At 44.8% G+C, this 17,606-nt stretch overlaps 1 protein-coding gene across 1 annotated transcript in view; it reads right to left on the minus strand.

The window, feature by feature from the left end:
• The window catches only part of LOC125424418 (NT-3 growth factor receptor-like), a 71,248-nt gene that overhangs the window by 14,872 nt on the left and 38,770 nt on the right, over nt 1-17,606 (minus strand). The window lies entirely within an intron of this gene.

The raw sequence follows: 17,606 nt of genomic DNA on the forward strand, positions 1-17,606 counted from the left end.
TGCGTACAGCTGGCCAATCAAAAAACACCACCTTTGTCCCTCCATTCCTGTGGCAGTTTTTTTAAATAACGTGTGTGGGGATAGACGGAACATGGCCGTAGAACAGTAGCCAATCGGAATGGAGTGGGGAAGAGGCAAAGGATGATTCTGCCCTCCGAGCTGGGATCAAGCTGGTTGCAGTGGGGAACAACAATGGCTTCGACCTAGGTTAGTACCCTTCTCAGGGAAATGGGTCGAACCTATTTTACTCATGTGCGGAATCACCCTGAGAGGAAGTGAACAGTCCACACCAGTAAGCACCCATGGAAGAGTGCGGATATGAAGCCCCCAAATCTTAGTCTGTCATTCTAACCACTGGGTGTTGCCATGGTATATATGAGGAAGAAACAAGATGACTTGGAATATGCTGGGATTCCATGAGCTAAATGCTATACCTTTTAAAAATAAGCATTTTCCCCTCTGTATTGTCGAAGGCTTTCATGGCCACAACACTCTAATTTCCCCTTCTTTCAGGATAATTTGTATCCTTATTTTTTTTGGCTTGCTGATTTTTTTTTAAAAAAGATATAGAATGGCATCTATCCCCTTGAATCTGAAGCTTATACAAAAGAGCAACTCACAGCTGCATCGCTGGAAGAGGAAAAGACACCATTGTGGATCTGGTTCTTGAAACATCTGTCCCTCCAGGGGATTGTAAAAGAGGGAGAGATCATTTATACCACTCACTTCCTCTCTTGCAGAGGTGATTTCTGTCAGCCAGATGGAGACATGGACAAAGCATGGGAAAGATCCAGGAAAGAATGTGAACAATCATTGTGGGATAAGAAGACAGGATCTAAGACCCCTTCCGCATATGCATAATAATAATAATAATAATAATAATAATAATAATAATAATAATAATAATAATAATAATAATAATAATAATAATAATAATAATAATAATAATAATAATAATAATAATAATGAAGAAGAAGAAGAAGAAAACAGGTCAAGGATATCAGACAGCAAGAAACTCAACAAAAATTTCACACCTTCTATACATGGATGACCTAAAGCTCTATGGAAAATCAAAAGCAGAGATTGAGTCACTACTGAACACAGTGAGAGTCTTTAGCACTGACATTGCAATAGATTTTGGACTCGACAAGAGTGCAACTTTGGAACTCAGTAAAGGTAAACTTGCAACATGCGAAGGTGTGAATATGCCAAATGCCATAGAAATAAAGAGCTTACCAGTGAATGAAAGCTACAAATACTTGGGGATACTGCAAGCAGAGAACATCAAGCATGCAGAAGTCAAAGGCATGCCAATTAAGGAAGGAATATCTTAGAAGGAGTAAGAAAATTTTTGAAATCAAAAGCTAAATGGAGGGAAATAAATAAAAGAGGCAATTAATACTTGGGCAGTTGCCTGTAGCCAGTATGTTACACCTGCTGGGCATAATTAACTGGACAGAAGCCAAATAGGTGGACATCCTGGACTGAGAAGAAAAACAGGAAAATTGCATGACCATCCGAAAGTCCAGAAATTTTTTTCACATCCAAGAATTGAATGTTAGACGAAGACTCTCTACCTAGCAAGGTCAGAAGGAGGAAGAGGACTGCTCCACGATCAAGCAATCCAGCAGAGGAAGAGAAAAGAGGCCTGAGAAAGAATACATCCAAGAGAAGTCAAGAGCCAGCATTGAAAGAAGTCCACAAGGCTACGAGATATTTGAAATAAAAGGAATCAAAAGAAGAGTCCCAATAGAAGTCCAACAGTTTAAAACAAGAAAGGAACAGTGGCTAAGCCAACCACTTTAAGAACATTAGATGAGAAGGAAGAGTCGACAGCAAGAGAAACATGGGGAGTGGCTCAGAAGGGGAACTCTAAAGAGAGAAGGAAACTGAAGGCCTGATTTTTTTGCTGCTTAGGAGCAAGCATTACGGACAAAATGCAATATAGAACCACGAATTGAAAAGAGTCCTACAATGACCCAAAGTGCCGTCTCTGCAAAGAGAGGGTGATGAAACCGTGGAGAGCACATCATCTGCTGTTACCCAAAAGAAAAAATAAGCCCAAACTGACTATCTCAAGCGTCACAATGAGAGCTAGCAGCAATGGTGCACTGGAACCTTTGCAAAAGAATCACCGGCCTGCCCTGTATGCAAGACCTGGGTCTTGCGAGCACAAAGCCAGAGAGAGACCACAGAAAATGAAGGAAGCTAAAAAATACTCTGGGACTTTTAGAATACAGAGACAGACAGACACCTGGCACACAACACCCCAGACATAACAGTGGTAGAGAAAAAAGCATGTTTGGATCCATAGAATTAATTTGCTGTGCCAGTTGAGCTAACAACTGGAGTTAGAGAGGACAAAAGAGAGAGCTGGAAAAGATCCACCAAGGAAAATACAAAAAAGGACCTACAGGAGGTGGGAGTTGAGAGGCAGTTGTGGCCAAAAAAAAGGGGAACAAGCAAGTAGTCCCACTGAGTGAGTGCAGGTTGCTCTAGGAGGAATCCCAAGAAATCTTGAAAAACATCTGGAAAGCCTAAACTTGGACAGAACATCAGTCCACATGCTGCAGAAAGCAGCACTTCTAGGAACTGCACATATTCTACGCAAATACCTCTAATATCCTAGGTCCTTGGGAAGGACTCGATATTCAGAGATGAATTCCAGACACTTGTGCTGTGTTGTTAAGTGTATAATAATAATAATAGATACCACGATTTGAAAATCGAGCTTCAGCGTCTATGGCACAAACCAGCTGAGGTCGTCCCAGTGGTAATCGGCACGCTGGGCGCCATCCCCAAAACACTAGGGCAGCACTTGAAACATCTTCGAATTGACAAAATGAACACTGGTCAAATTCAGAAGGCAGCCCTGCTGGGATCCACACGAATACTACGCCAATACATTACAACTTCCTAGGCCTATAATAATAATAATGATGATGATGATGATGATGATGATGATAATAATAAATTTAATTTTCCTATACCGCCCAACCCCCCCAAGGGCTCTGAGAAGTGAACAATAAGACCAAAAGAGGCAACACCCAATATACAGTAATAAACATAAACATTAAAACCATTTAAAATACAGTAGCAGCAACACACAGAAATTTTGGTGGCGCCCGATCCAACTGTTGGCAGAAGGATAGATGGAATCAGAGGGGGGCGTCATGGGGGGCAGTGGGTGGCAGCTCCGTGGCTAGCCTCCACAAAGGCCCAGTGGAACAACTCAGTTTTACAGGCCCTGCAAAGCTCCTCAAAGTCTCACAGGGTCCTAACAGTTGGAGGAAGAGCGTTCCACCAGGCAGGGGAACTTTGAGGCTGGATTTTATGGTGTGGGATAGCAAAAACCACTTTCAACCAGTTGTGAAAGTGGATCGAATGTGCATTATTCTGCATGTGCGGAAGGGGCCTTAGATAGCATGGGCTGGTCAAATATATTTCCCCAATGTTCAGGGTGCATGTGAGGGATGGAACTCCAGTTTGGGAATTTTTGGGAGGTCTGACTGCAGTATCTGGGAAAGATTGAGTTTAGGAAGGGGATTCAGCTCAGCAGGGATGTGATGTCATAGACTCCGCCCTCCAACACTGCCATTTCCTTCAGGGGAGCTGTTCTCTGCAGCCTGGAGATCAGCTTTACTGCTGGGCGAATTCCCTGCCCTGCCTGGAGGTTGGCATCCCTATATTGATCATGCCCCAATCAAGACAACACTTCACACGAAATAATCTCCTTGGGACTGTATGCACAATCATAACAAGTCTGCTTTTTTGTAGTGTTTTATGAAGGCACTCAGTCAATTAGTGTGGGAGAAAATGGATGGAAACAAATTGGTGAGAAGGCAATCTAGTTGAGGGATCAATTTGAGAAACTCTGTGTTTAACTGGAATGGAAAAGGAACAAAGGCCCTTTCCGCACGGGCCATTTACAGCGGCCCAGGGACGGCAAAAACGGGGTCCCTGGGCAGCTGTGTGCAAAACCTGTGCGGCCTAGTGAGCGATGAAGGCGCTTTCCCTCCCTTCCACAAGAAGGTTTTTTTGGAAAAGTGCCACCTTCCCATCAGCAGTGGTCTTGAGACCACACAGCGGCAGCAGCTTTCCTGTCTCCCCACTCCTTGTCCTCCAGCGTTGGTCTGGAGGGCGATGAGACTCTGCCCACCCCGCTGCCCCTCTGACCCCCTGGAGGAGGTCAGGAGGGCAGCATGGATAGAATCCTAATACAGCACTTAATTTCCAGAAAGGCAGTATAAAAATTAGATAAATCGGGAGGTGGGGTGGGGGGTATGCTAACAATAGCCTTACTGTATTTGTGCTAGAAATTTAAATTCTATATAAAGCCAAGCTAACAACAAACATGCCATTCTTCACTGCTGCAGATAGTGAGGTAGCCTTTATATGATCAGCCACACACATGAAACCTTTAGTTTATGGAAAATATATATAGAGAAAGAGAGTTGCTAAGTATATGAATTTATTTGCTAGGAAGAGTGAAAAATCTATGGGGAAATTATGAGGTATCAAAACAATAGTGTTTTTTTCTTTCAAGTTCTTCAAACAACAAGAGGCTTCTCAGAAATCCTCAGTAATCCTCAGAAGAGAAAATATAATTTATTAAACCAGCCTACCAAAATATTTTTTTCTTCACAAAAATTGATACATCCATCAAAGAAAAGTTTGTGAAGGGTTCACAGCTACCTCTTGGCCTCAGTCAAGGAAGAATTCTTTGTAGAGTTCTGTTTAAAGGTAAGGTAGCCACTTGTGCAAACACTAAGTCATTACTGGCTCATGGGTCGACATCACATCACAGCGCTGACTAGACAGACTATGTTTACGGAGTGGTTTGTCATTGCCTTCCCAGAGTCATCTACACTTTACCCCAAGCAAACTGCATTTTCCAGGAAGTTAACTGATCTCGGAGGCCCTTTCAAGGTGCATCGGCAGCAAACAATGCCTTACGCCTTCCCGGGACCGTTAGCATGGAAGGTCGAGGAGTGCGCTGCAGGTGGCAGTTTAGTTTTTACACAGGCCTCGCGCCCGTCACTTCGAACCCACCCTACTGCTTGTCTCCTGGCTTCCAGCTCATCCCTACGCCCAGAAGAGCCAGGAAATGCTGTGGCAAAGCCTGGAGTGACGTCTCTGGAGTCGCAGGCCAGGGAGGCGTGTCCCCTGGCCTCTGCGACAATCCGGACAAGGTAGGCGTTCAGGAAAGGGGGGGAATGGCGCCTTCCAGCTGCTGCCGTTTGCACAGCAGCAGTTGGAAGCCGCTGTTTCTGAAATACCTCACTCAGGGAGCGAAGTTTGGAAACAGCAGCTTCGCACCGCTCGGAAGTTGCGAGGCCCAGGGACGCTGTTTTAAGCATCCCTGGGATGCTATATTCCGCCTGTGCGGAAACAGCCAGAAGGATGGAAGACAGAGTCAACACTGATCCAGCTACTTGAAACTGACTTCAGTCAGGATCGAACTCAGGTTGTGAGCGGAGCTTTGACTACAGTACTGCAATTTACCTCTGTGCTCCATGGGGCTCCTAAAATTCTATTCAGCTGAATGGATAATCTGCAGTGGGGAAAGGGACATTTCCCAAAAGGATTTTGTAAACATTTGATGGGCCAAGATAATAATTTAATAACATTAATAAGCTGTGAAATAAAACAATAATAATGAGGCCGTCTCAGTGGTGATCGGCACCCTGGGTGCCATTCCAAAAACACTAGGGCAGCACTCGAAACATCTTCAAATCTACGGAGTCAACATCTGTCAGATTCAGAAGGCAGTCCTGCTGGGATCCACACAAATAATATGCTGATACATTACAACTTCCTAGGCCTCTGGGTGAGGCTCGAATTGTAATGAAAGGCCAACAACCAGCTAAAGATCTGGCAGCTGTGAAATTAACCAATAATAATAATAATCAGCGACTATGGCACAAACCAACTGAGGTTGTCCCAGTGGTAATTGGCACCCTGGCACCATTCCGAAAACACTAGAGCGGTACTTGAAACATCTTCAAATTGACAAAGTCAACATCTGTCAGATTCAGAAGGCAGACTTGTTGGGAACTGCACAAAAACTATGTCAATACATTACAGCATCCTAAGCCTCTGGGTGAGGCTTGAATTGTAACGAAAGGGCAACAACCAGCTAAAGAACTGGCAGCTGTGATACTAAACAAAAATTAACAACAGTATTAATAAGAAGGAGGAGGAGGCGGAGGATGATGTTATCTCCTGTAAGGAGTCCCAGAGCAGCTTACAAACTCCTTCCCCTCCCCACAACAGACACCTTGTGAGGTAGGTGGAACAGAGAGAGTTCTGAGAAAACCTTGACTGGCCCAATATCATCCTGTAGGCTTCATTTGTAGGAGTTGGGAAATAAATTCTGTTCACCAGAGAAGAGTCCACTGTTCTTAATTACCACACCATCCCCTCCCATGTTATAACAGTAACAACGATAATAATACATTCTAAAGTGACATTTGGAGACAGTGACTAATGGTAGCATGGGGTTAGGGCGGCAAGAATGAGTTTCTATAAGGCTATTTTCATGGCAGGGGCCAGATTAAAATACAGAACGTCCTATCTCGTGGCTGCTCTGCCAAACCAGTTCTAGTCGAAACGGTTGGGGGAAAGAAAGACTTTGATAATGAGGACTTTCCAAAAACAGCTTTTCCTACAGCAGACAAACTGTCTGCAGTCAAAGCCAGCTGGGTGTTCGACATGTTGCGGCGCGGGAGCTGAGGAGCATGGGAAACCCTCTCAGTTAGCTGCAATGCATTTTATGTGCTGAGGATCCTTTCAAGAAAGAAACCGGCACATTGCAACATGTAAAAATTTCCATGCCTGCATGAGCCACCCAGAGAAGCGTGGGCTGCCAGAAGTGCTGGAAGAAAACGGCGGTGTTAAGCAAGCTGAGATATGAAAACAATGTTTGTTTTCTCTTCTTCTGAGAGCCCATTTACATTTCATGTCCTTGGTTCTGCACACAGAAGCTGAAGGAAGCATTTGCGCCAGTCAATCAATCAGGTCGGGGTTTGCTGAGGAGATGAGAGGTCTTTGCGGCAACTGAGGACGGAAGCAAAAGTTGAGGTTCAGAGACCGGGATGTGGAATGACTGGCAAATTATGACTGCTGTCTAGTGAGTCATGTGGAACCAGGGGATTCAGTGGCGGGGCACCGTGATCTCAGAGGGGACAGCGAGAGCGAGCGGCGAAGGGCTGACACAGCAAAGCTCAGATGGGGCCTGACAAATTGCTCAGATTGAAGAGCCAGGTCCAGATCAGCGACTTTTGTCCTTCTTCTTACTGAATTTGTTATTGCAGTACAACCTTCTGATCTCTGGCAGTGGTGATACTATAAAATAGCAGAAAGAATGGCTACACGAAAGGAGGTCCCAAGTTCAATTGCTGGATCCCCCAGTATAAGAACTGAGAATACCAGTGTCAAGAGGTAACATCAGGGGAAGGATAGTCCACTACACAGTCCACTGCTCTGCTTTTCTTATGTTCTTATGGAGATTTACAAGTAATAAGAAATGATCCTCACATAATACCATTATCGGTTTTATTCTGGGATTACTTCACAGTATGGTGTAGGCTTGCTAGTTGCCTGCCCATGGTGAGCAACTTCCTGCCCCTGTGCCCCAGTTCGCCCTGCCTGCTTGATGAAGCAGTGGGCAAAAAATGCAGGAGATTAATACGGATGCTGTGACAATGGCAGTGATGTCCCAGCATCCACTACACTCTAGGAACTTCTCTGTGGTTTTTACCAAAGAGGCATTGCAACATCCAAGCTGTCATTCTCTCTGCAGGCTCCACCCTCGAACAGACCCAGGGGTTGCCAGAGAAAGGTTGGCAGCCCTTGTGCAGTGTCAAGGAAATAGAAGGCCCAAGCTGTGGAGAAACTGGAAGTTTCAAACTCAGGTTAGAGGAGAAAGGAAATCAAAGAGCGTTTTTCTGCTTTCTGCACAGCAAAGCAGAAACACCCCAAACGCCACCGTCTTGGAGGAAATTGCCCAGGTTTAGCATTTCCAACGCATAAAGTCAAGTTGAGGCAGAGGCCATAAGGAACTTATCCCTCATGATGTCTTTTGATGTCCTCAAGACACTTTATTTGTGGTGTGCAGAAAAAGCCAATGTCCTTCAAAACATCTTATTATTAGCCACCTTGCTCAGGTCTTGCAAACTGAGGGCTGTGGTTTCCTTGATCAAGTCAGTCCATCTTGTGTTGGGTCTTGTTGCCTTTAACCTTACCAAGCATCACTGTATTTTCCAGTGACTCTTCCTGTCTTCTCATGATGAGACCAAAAGCCTTAGTTCAGTCACTTTAGCTTCAAGGGACAGTTCAGGTTTGATTTGATCTAGAACCCACTTAATGGTCTTTTGGAAGGTCTAAGTTATTCACAGAATTATCTTCCAACCCTACCTACCTTTTCAAAGGAAGAGATAGAAAAAGTGCAGAGAAGGGCAACAAGGATGATTGAGGGACTGGAGCACCTTCCTTATGAGGAGAGGCTGCAGCGTTTGGGACTCTAGTTTGGAGAGGAGACGTCTGAGGGGGGATATGATTGAAGTCTGTAAAATTATACATGGGATAGAAAATGTTGACAGAGAGACATTTTTCTCTCTTTCTCACAATACTAGAACCAGGGGGCATACATTGAAAATGCGGGGGGGAAGAATTAGGACTAATAAAAGGAAACACTTCTTCACGCCTTAGCGTGTGAGTTGGTGTTTGGAATATGCTGCCACAGGAGGTGGTGATGGCCACTAACCTGGATAGCTTTAAAAGGGGCTTGGATAGATTTATGGAGGAGAAGTCGATTTATGGCTACCAATCTTGATCCTCTTTGATCTGAGATTGCAAATGCCTTAGCAGACCAGGTGCTCGGTGGCGGCGGCGGCGGCAGCAGCAGCAGCAGCAGCAGCAGAAGGCCATTGCTTTCACATCCTGCATGTGAGCTCCCAAAGGCACCTGGTGGGCCACTGCGAGTAGCAGAGAGCTGGACTAGATGGACTCTGGTCTGATCCAGCTGGCTTGTTCTTATGTTTTTATGTTCTTAAAGGAAGAGTAGTAGTAGCAGTAGCAGCAGTAGTAGTAGTAGTAGTAGTAGTAGTAGTAGTAGTAGTAGTTTGGATTTATACCCCACCTTTCTCTCCTGTAAGGGGACTCAAGGTGATTTACAAGCTCCTTTCCCTTCCTCTTCCCACAACAGACATCTTGTGAGGTAGGTGGGGCTGAAGAACTGTAACTAGCCCAAGGTCACCCAGCAGGAATGTAGGAGTGCGGAAACACATCTGATTCACCAGATAAGACTCCGCCACTCAGGTGGAGGAGTGGAGAATCAAACCCAATTCTCCAGATTAAAATCCACTTGCTCTTAACCACTAAACCACTACAAATATGTCCCTGTTTTTATTTGTGAGGTGCTGGTGTTTATTTGTCATATTGTGATCAGGCTTTACAAGCTCAGAAATTCTTCACTTGAGGAACATTCAGGATGAGGAAGATAAATGTCTATAGATTTCTGAGCCATCAAGACCATTAGTGTTGGTGAGAGGCCATCAGAGTATGCCCTCTTGCTCACTTCTTCCCCTTCCTGAATGCAACCGGCGCTCCTATGCATTCCAAACCGCCTTCAAAGGAAGCATTTTGGTCAAGCAACCCACCAGATGGGAAGCATCAAAAAGCTTTTGCTGTAAGAATTCATTAGACTTAGCTGCCTAACTTTTCCCCTCAGTGTCTTTGTGGGCACAGTCTCTCCATTAGAGGTTATCCACAAATGGAGGCTGGAAGGAGACAGAGAGAAAATGGAGACACTAATTTTCCGCATAGCCCAATGGCATGAAGAGTGCTGTGCCAGTTATGGGCCTTAGATTTACTCTAGGTCAGACCCTCCTGGAACTTTATCGGCCTCCATTTCCTGAATTCAGTGAATTGCTTAAAAGGCAACAATCGTCCCCTTGATTCTGAAGCCCCGTTAATACCAGGTTTGTACCTCTGAACACAGCCTGTCAATTGATACTCTCTTCAAGCTGGAATGGGTCCAGAGGAGGGCAACCAAAATGGTAAAAGGTCTGGAATCCATGCCCTATGAGAAGAGACTTAGGGAGCTGGGGATGTTTAGTTTGGTGAAGAGAAGATTAAGAGGTGACATGATAGCCATGTTTAGATATCTGAAGGGATGTCATGTTGGTGAGGGAGCAAGCTTGTTTTCTGCTGCTCCAGATACTAGGACCAGGAGTAATGGGTTCAAGGTGAAGGAAAAGAGATTCCACCTAGACGTCAGAAAAAATTTCCTGACAGTAAGGGCTGTTCAACAGTGGAAAGCACTACCTTGGAGTGTGGTGGAGTCTCCTTCTTTGGAGGTTTTTAAAGAAAGGCTCAATGGCCATCTGTCAGGAGTGCTTCGATTATGTGTTCCTGCGTTGCTAGCCGAGGGAAGTGTGGAAACGGACTAGAATGTCTACAAATTGCATTTGATTAAGGAACATTAATTTTTTTTGTGAACCAAAGATTTGTAAGAATCAAAATGGAGTTTCTGTATAGTGACCAGCAGGACTGCATGTTAGCAGCAGGTCAAACGGCATGTTAGAAGCTTGTCAGTGATTATGCAGGCAAGCAAAGATAAATATCTTTAAGATCTTGTCACTAAAGGTTAATACGTGACAGAAAACATATACATTTATAACTTTGGCCGTTTCCGCATGGCCTCCCTGGCGCCTCCACGCCGGCGAGAATTCTGCCGGCGTGGAGGCGGAGGCCGTTCGCATGCAGGCATGCGGACGGCCTCTGGAGAGGCCGGCAGACGGAGCCGCCTCTTCCCCCCTTCCCTTTCCCATGTACCTCTCATGTCGCCGTCCTGCGGGCCTCCTCAGCCCCGCCCACGCTGCCCTCCGACCTCCAGGGGTCGGAGGACAGCGAGGGAGGGACTTAGGAGGCCAGCAGGATGGCGACACGAGAGGTACATGGGAAAGGGAAGGGGAAACAGCGTGTTCCCGGTGGTGCGGTTCGCACCGCGCCGCCGGGAAGACGCTTTCCCCTCAACAACAATCCTTTAAAGGGTTGTTGTTTAGGGTGGCCTGACGCCACCCTAGGGGAGGGGGAGCGCAGTCAGGTCGGCGCTGCTGCGTTGCAGCAGCGGCGCCTGTGCGAACAGCGGCCTGGGGGCGGCGTTTTTCCGCCCCCAGGCCGTCGTTTTTGGCCCATGTGGAAACGGCCAACCAGCTATAGGGGAATAAACAGAATCATTAAAGAGATCAGAGGTTAGAATAGAAATGAATGTGATTAGTTAAATAGAAAAAGTGTTTTTATATATATTTTATTTATTTATTATATTTATATACTGCCCTCCCCAAAGGCTCATATGTTAAATGAACACAGAAATGATAATGAGAGATTCATATGTACTGGTATTTTACTATAAATCTATTGTATTAGAATCGAAGGTACAATTGTGTTAGAATCAATGTTTGTATAATCTGTTAAAGTTAAATCATTTCAAACTGGGAAAAGGGAAGTTTTATGATCTTAAAGAGTGGAATGTCAAACTTGCATACCCTGAAGAGGTATCTCTCTCTTCAGGAGCAAACTTAGAAAAGTAGAAAAACAGGTTATTCTTGGAAACAAGAAAAGGCAGAAGTTAGTTTTATTGCAGCCGTTTGCATATGGGCAGAGGGACGTGAGCAAACAGCATGCAGTGTTTGTGTAACAGAAGGAATGTGACACGTAGAATAGAGGGTATCTTAATGTGACAAGGAGACATAATCATCCAATGGGATTTTAAGGTTCATGCTTATAGAACGTGAAAGGGGTATGGATTATGTGCGTGAGTATGGGGATGAACTGTGACGTATGTATTCTTTGTATCTATAAAGACTAAGGTCTTTCCTATGGTGGGCGTGTCTCTCTTTTGAGAGCACCCAGAAGGGGGGGTGTCTCTTTCGAGAGCACCCAGGGAGAGTTCACCTTCTGTAACTTTCTATATTCTGTTAAGTAAAACTGTCTGTTTTATTTCTGATGTCAGTCTGATGCTTTTTGGGAATTTGTTTCTAACCTATCTTTTCTCAAAACAGCTGCGTAGGCCAGACATGAGTTCTGGCCTCACAGTAGGTTGTGCATTCATCTTATTACCACCAATTACTGACAGAACACAGCACAACTTTTGTGTGGTAAAACATATTGGCCACAGCCAGAATTTTATTGGCTCAAGATAAACAGAAGTGCAGCATGGGGGTCTGATCAATAGGCTGGGCAGTTCGTGTGCTGTACCCCAGCTCACAATTTCCTCAAGCCCGTCTGGTGAGGAAAACCATAAGCCAAAGCAGCCTGATGGAAATTCCTGATGGGAGCAGGCCATTGTCTGAAGATTCCAAATGCTGCTGGGGGCACAAGCCACAGTAGCCCACGCCTGGGCGTCCTGACCCATGGCTTGCTCCACCCCCAAGCCCCTTATGGAGGGCTCTGGGCGGTGCACAACATAACTTTAAAACACATACAGCTAAAACCCATTAAATTAAAACACAGCGATCAATATAATAAAACGGGGGTTGGACTTGATGGTCCTTGGGGGTCTCTTCCAGCTCTATGATTCTATGATTCAACTGCTCATATCTGAGAATTTTTGGTCATGGCTACCATCTCATGGAACAGCCTGCTTGATATAGTCAGGAGGGCTTCCACGCTTCATTTGTTCCTTAAAAATGTGCAAAATGGAATTTGTTCAAGAAGGCATGTTTACAATGGGAATATTGTTATTGTCTTAATGTCTGTGGAAAATCTATAAGCAGGGGTCTTTTAAAGTCCAATTTAAGGCTTAAGTTATCCTATTCTTTTGCATGAACATGCAGTGGCGTAGTGCCCAGAGGGTGGGCGGGGGGATGTCTTGCTGAATCCATAGTCCCATTCTTGTAAAAAGCCTGACTAATCTCTGTACAGCAGGGGTCCCCAACCATTCTGGTGGGTACTGTGGGACCTGCAGACACATTTTCTGGGCCAAAGGAAGCTTACTTAGCCAAGTGAGGTGGCTCCATTGTCAGGAGGGGCATCAAAGAACTGAATGCAGAATCCACAATTCCCCTCCAAATCAATGAACATCTAGCAACTTCTCACCCAGTCCAAAGAACTCAGTGTAGTTTGACATTGAGCAACAGCTAGCAACACTTAGCACCCGAAACACACAAGCAGAATCAGATAAGTTATTCGGAAATTCTTCAGCATTCACCAGCATACAACAATCACCTTCCTAAAATCAATATTTTGGCTCATAAGGTAATTTTTCCCTCCTTGAGGCACGTCATTGGGTTCAAAGATAATTACTATCCGGGGGGAGGGGGGAATCCAGAACCAATTTTTACATTATTGTTATTTATTGCATTTATGTTTCACCCTTCCCCTTATGGGCTTTTTAAAAAAATCATCATAATTCCTGCCACTTCAACCAAAGTTCTATAAAACATAAGCCACCCTGCCTTTTCCTTTGAAATCCCCTTCCTAGCTCCAAAAATATACATAACTTTTGCAATCGATCAGTTCTTAGCCTCATAAATGAATACATTTATTTTCAAGATGGGAATGTTTGACTTGTTTAGAATAATTTTTTTAAAAAATATTTAGCGCTTCCCCCTTGTGGTACAAGGGAACCTTCAAATCACTCTTTAAATACGCACAAACACACCAAGGGAAGAAGAAGAAAAAGAAGAGTTTGGATTTATATCCCCCTTTTTCTCCTGCAGGAGACTCAAAGGGGCTTACAATCTCCTTACCCTTCCCCCCTCACAACAAACACCCTGTGAGGTAGGTGGGGCTGAGAGAGCTCCAAGAAGCTGTGACTAGCCCAAGGTCACCCAGCTGGCATCTGTGGGAGTGTACAGGCTAATCTGAATTCCCCAGATAAGCCTCCACAGCTCAGGCGGCAGAGCTGAGAATCAAACCCGGTTCCTCCAGATTAGATACACGAGCTCTTAACCTTCACGCCACTGCAGACAAACCTGTTGCCTCTTAAAAGATAACACAGTTGATACCACACTGAGGCCCCTTCCACCATGCAGAATAATGTGCTTTCACTCCACTTTCAATGCACTTTGCAGCTGGATTTTACTGTGCAGAATAGCAAAGGCCACTTGCAAACAGTTGTGAAAGTGGATTGAAAGTGGATTATTCTGCATGTGCGTAAGGGGCCTGAAATGCCCTGGCAGGCAGAACTACTTTGCAGACACTTCCTGCAGATTTCTAGAGATTGTTCTACCCTAACCTCTACAGTGAACTGGCTTTTGATATCAAAAGAGACCACATGGAAAAGTGTTTAGGCAGCATGGTATAATATTTTGGCAGTCGGATTAAATCCAGGGAGACCCTGGCCCAAGTTCCGGCTTAACCACAAAGTTCATTTTTGTTCTGTGATGATTCTACTTTGATGCACCCCCTGCCCTTCTCCAAGAAACACAGTATGAGAACATGGGTTCCCCTTATTTCACCCTCGCAATGATCACGCAAGATCAAACGTGTCCTAGATCTTGGAGTGAGTTTCACAGCAAAGGCAAGATTTGAACCCAGATCCCTCCCATCTTACACTCTATATATCACGCAGGCTCGACAGTTAGCTCTGCTATGGGTCAGCCCCCTCCAACCCCCTCTGCTTTGATTGAAGACTATATTTTCATGCGCATTATGTCCATTCATGTTGTTCCCTCAGGAGCACTTCTAGCTTATAAAGCAATCATTGCAATGATTTCCAGATTATAGTTCAATAAAACCCCATAATTTGTTACAAACCATTCAGGCGGGTATTATACCGCTCTTCTGACATTTCAGAAATAATAGTTCACAGTCCATTTCTCAAGCCTGGATGTTGTCACAGGACAGGCGCACTCTTCAGCCGACAGCAAACTTAAGCAGTCTGCAAGAATGATGGGAATGTTCACTGCCAAAATGCTGACGACATGTCCCATAACTGACCTTAATATTAATGCTTCCCACTTCCTCTGCACAAGCTGAAATACATTCATGTTTCCAAGGCAATAAAATGACCATCATGAACATAAACACACCACTTGCAACATGGACGTATTACAATGACTGTCCCATTATTTACAGGATCAGAAAATAGTAGAAATTTTTGCAGGAGGAGCAAGGAAACAAACCCGGTTCTCCAGATTAGAATCCACCGTTCATGTGGAGGAGAGAGGAATTAAACCCTGTTCTCCAAATTAGAGTCTACTACTCACATGGATGAGTAGGGAATAAAACCCGGTTCTCCAGATTAGAATCCGCCTCTCACGTGGAGGAGAGAGGAATTAAACCTTGTTTCCAAATTAGTCCACTGCTATTAACTCCTGCACGACGCTGCCTCTCCAAATAGTGTCCCTGGAGTTAGTGGTTATAAAGAGGGGTCCAATAGGATATATTGAAGAGATAGAAAAAATGTGGAGAAGGGCAACGAGGATGATTGAGGGACTGGAGCACCTTCCTTATGAGGAAAGGCTGCAGCGTTTGGGACTCTTTAGTTCAGAGAGGAGACATCTGAGGGGGGATATGATTGAAGTCTATAAAATTATGCATGGAGTAGAAAATGTTGACAGAGAGAAATTTTTCTCTCTTTCTCACAATACTAAAACCAGGAGGCATCCATTGAAAATGCTGGGGGGAAGAATTAGGACTAATAAAAGGAAACATTTCTTCACGCAACGTGTGATTGGTGTTTGGAATATGTTGACACAGGATGGCCACTAACCTGGATAGCTTTTAAAGGGGCTTGGACAGATTTATGGAGGAGAAGTCGATCTATGGCTCCCAATCTTGATCCTCCTTGATCTGAGATTGCAAATGCCTTAGCAGACCAGGTGCTCGGGAGCAGCAGCAGCAGCAGAAGGCCCTTGCTTTCACATCCTGCATGTGAGCTCCCAAAGTGCAAGTAGCAGAGTGCTGGACTATATGGACTCTGGTCTGATCCAGCAGGCTAGTTCTTATGTTCTTATGGTCAGATGAGTTTTTTTTCAGCTGCCAGCTATTTATCCCTAATTCTTCATACATATGTGGAAAACAAGTACAAATGAACAGCCTGTGGTTATGTTAGTGGCTTTTAGGTGGGGGAATGAACATGTTTGAGATCACGTCAGCATGGTGTAACAAAAAACCCACCTAACAGATTAAGCCTCCACATGCTAAATTCTCTCGCTTCCCCTGCAGCAGCTTCACCGCTTTAATTGCAATCATCCCAGTATGTTAATATTATTTAATTGCTATATTATTAAATGCTAGGGGATTTTTTTTAATCAGCGTATTTTATAGGCTGGGGGGGGGGAATAAAATCAGTTTAAAGAGAGAGAGAGAAAAGAACCCTTTTGCAGCTTGAAGACAGCTATTCTGCAAAACAAGACAGCTGAAATACTATAGCAGTAAAATGCGTAAGTCATTTTTTAAAAATCAACGTTTAATAGATTAGCAGACCCTTTAACAAGAAGGCAATTGGGAACCAATGATTGGGGCCAAGCCAGCAAATATACTGCACCAAATACAGATAAATAAATAAAGATAGAGATAAATAAGGTCACCAAAAAAGTTATCCTGTAATGCAGAAAAGGACATGGCGGTTGGCACTGGTGAAGCCTAAGGTGCTGAATAGTTAGGCTGCTCTGATGACTGAGAGATCTCCAGGGTGAACACTAGCTGAGAAGGTCTGGGCTTACGGGAAGACAGAGCAGAAAATGGGTCTAGGAAAGGTAGAATAAGCTGCGTTCAAGGAAAATAGGAGGCAGGTAATCGAGAAGGCCATCAGCTAGGCAGGAGACAAAGCCACAGAAAAGGAGGAAAAGTTGGAAGAGACCCCAAAGGCCATCAAGTTCAACCCCCTGCCATGCAGGATGTCAGGATGTCTACTGTGGAGGTGGGGTGAGATCGGGAGGCTACTCCATGCAATGCTCTGTCTGCTGTGTTGATATGTTTCCTCCCTATCTGTAACCTTGGAGTAGTCTAGTGAATTCTGTTCTGTTTAGTTTCACATGTGTGGGAGGAAACTCTGCTCTATATTATCTGCTGTTCTGAGGGGAACCACTCAGAACAGGCAATAAACCCTTTGAACTTTTAATGGTTTCATTGTCTATGAAGGGGAGTTCTGTCACAGGAACATACAAGCAAAGCACTCCTGACAGATGGCCATCCAGCCTCTCTTTCAAAACCTCCAAAGAAGGAGACTCCAATACACTCCGAGGCAGTGCATTCCACTGTCGAACAGCCCTTACTGTCAGGAAGTAGAGTTGGTTTTTATACCCCAGGTTTTGTCAACCTTTAAGGAGACTCAAGGTGACTTAGAAACTCCTTCCTCTTCCTCTCCCCTCAGGTAGATGGGACTAAGAAAGTTCAGGGAGATCTGTAGCTGGACCAAGGTCACCCAGCAGGCTTCATGTGGCGGAGTGGGGAATCAAACCCGGTTGTCCAGATTAGAGTCCACCGTTCTTAACCTGTACACCATGCTGGTTCATGCTAGAGAAAAGAAACCCAGAGGCCGTTTCCGCACGGTGGCGGAAACGGCGAGGTCGGCGCGATTAGCGCCGCCGACCTCGAAGACGCTAAGGACCGTCCCCGCATGGACGGGTCCTTGAAGCTTTAACTGGGCA

The sequence above is a fragment of the Sphaerodactylus townsendi genome, linkage group LG17 (assembly GCF_021028975.2).
Source record: "Sphaerodactylus townsendi isolate TG3544 linkage group LG17, MPM_Stown_v2.3, whole genome shotgun sequence".
NCBI lineage: Eukaryota > Metazoa > Chordata > Lepidosauria > Squamata > Sphaerodactylidae > Sphaerodactylus > Sphaerodactylus townsendi.